The following is a 2,063-nucleotide window of genomic DNA, read 5'->3' as shown; positions in this document are numbered from 1 at the left end:
CCCAAACTTTTGAATTGTAGTGTAGTTGGAAACAGAAAAAATTTATATATTAATAAAATAAAAAAATAAATCTTCACATTCTGAAATTCATGCAAATTTTTCAATTTAACTTCAAAAATGTGCCTTTAAGAAATAAATTAAATTTAATAATGTATTAGCAAAAAGTTAACATTAACTGTGATTAATAAATGTTTTAGAAATGCTTCCCTTTGTATAATTTAAATATTTTAAAACTTCACTCAAATTACGATGCAGTTCAAATAAACTGTAATAAAAAAAATTGTATTTAACCATTACAGAAACATTCAAAATTGCTAGTGGACTCAGACTTTATGGCCAACTCCATATTTGACTGTGACGAGCAAATATACAAGAACACAGTTTGTGGACAAAGGAATTTTCGTCCTGCTGTCACCACATGAAGTCATGTGATCTGTGACTAGTCGACACAGCCAAAAGCATCTACTACTGTCAGAGCAAATCTACTAGACACGGGTCGATATGATTGAGTGTGTGAGTGTGTTACAGCAATACTGAAGACATACGAAGCAGTCCGTATCCTTTGGTCCTGAACAGCCTCCAGCACACTCGCGATGACAGCAGTCACTGACGTACGGCCCAAAACATCGGCCATCGCACTGCTCGGCGCACACCGTCTTCGTCACTGAGAAAGAAACAGAGATATGCAAACAATTCGGTGAAATATGCATTTTCTGATGACAATTAGCGTTGGTGCGATGACTTCTTTAACCGCATCGCCTCATCATACAACACAGCTGTCTGGACGCCAGTAAGAGTCACACTGTGAGTAAACAGAGCTCTAACCAGGGAGAACATGTGGGGATGTGCGGTCTCTTAACTGCGGAGTGATGGTGATCACAGAGCAACGCTGCTTTCCTATTTCTGCTAGTGATCCTCACAGTAATGAATATAGACATTCACAGCAATTCCTACCATATGGCACGCAAAACACATCTCCAGCGTAGCTGCTGAAGGAGCTTGGGGAGCTTTCTGAAAAAAGGCCAGAAATATCTTTTATGTACTGTAAGGATGCAAATGCAGACACACGTACTGCAACTCTTCTTACATTGTCAGGATGGGAACAAACCTCAGAATGGAGGAGATATTATTTAGCTACACTACGATACAGAAGCTTCAGGTTGGAAAATGTCTTGTGTTCACCAAGGCTGCATTTATACAAAAAAATGTAATATTTTGAGATATTACCACAATTTAAAATAACTCATTTCTATTTGTTTTTCCTTGTGATGCTTGTAAGCTGAATTTAGTTCCGTCTTCAGTGTCACTTCAGATATGCCTCTAATATGCTGACCAAGCACTATTTATTGTCGTAGTACAGTAGCACCGCTTAATACTTCTACACTGAGATTTAAGTGAGATACATATTTAAGAGCTATAATCGGGTCCCCGGTGCATCTACCAACAAAAAAAAGTGAAAAAAAAAACCAAACAACAAAACCCCCCACAGATATTCTGGTAAGTTTTCTTCTGTAAGTATTTTTCTGTAAGCTTGTGAAAAAAAAACGAGCCACTCAGATTTGGCTCCCCCTTGACAGGGGGAACTTATTATAATTACCAACCCTTAATCTGCAAATTTCCATTCACAGTGTCGCAATTGTGTTTACACAAGTGACAACGGCGTACCAGTTCAAACACCATGGTGGAGGTTTAAGCAAAGCACGCTAACTGTTCTTTTATTGGCTATATTGAGGAGCACAGAATACCACTTAGAGTCTCAGCCTCAGGGGAGACGAAAGAGCAGTGGATTTATTTACTGTATATTACAACGCTGCAATACAGATCTAATATAAACATGCCGCTTCTTTCCTAGTGGTTTACCTCCACAGAGATAGATGACCGTTTTTACAACTTGTATGTGTTTTTAAAAGTGTGGCAGTTTAAGCACAACAGGCATTATGGAGAACATGTACGTGTGATTGTCGCTTTCTGTGTGCAGGCTTCAGATATATCAGAAGTTCAAAGTAATATTGTTTAAAATGTATGATTTCAGTGTGATAGGTGAGATAATTAAAGCCAAAAAG

General features: G+C 38.1%; 1 long non-coding RNA gene across 1 annotated transcript in view; it reads right to left on the bottom strand.

The window, feature by feature from the left end:
* Nucleotides 1-540: 540 nt before the first annotated feature.
* Nucleotides 541-2,063, bottom strand: part of LOC122346127 — a 9,192-nt gene continuing 7,669 nt past the window's right edge. Inside the window, exon 3 of the long non-coding RNA XR_006251095.1 lies at nt 541-664. This is a non-coding gene — a long non-coding RNA (uncharacterized LOC122346127). The remainder of the gene's footprint in view (nt 665-2,063) is intronic.

Source organism: Puntigrus tetrazona, chromosome 1 (assembly GCF_018831695.1).
Source record: "Puntigrus tetrazona isolate hp1 chromosome 1, ASM1883169v1, whole genome shotgun sequence".
Taxonomy (NCBI): domain Eukaryota; kingdom Metazoa; phylum Chordata; class Actinopteri; order Cypriniformes; family Cyprinidae; genus Puntigrus; species Puntigrus tetrazona.
The sequence above is the reverse complement of the archived record's forward strand: the minus strand, read 5'-3'. Positions and strand labels throughout refer to the sequence as shown.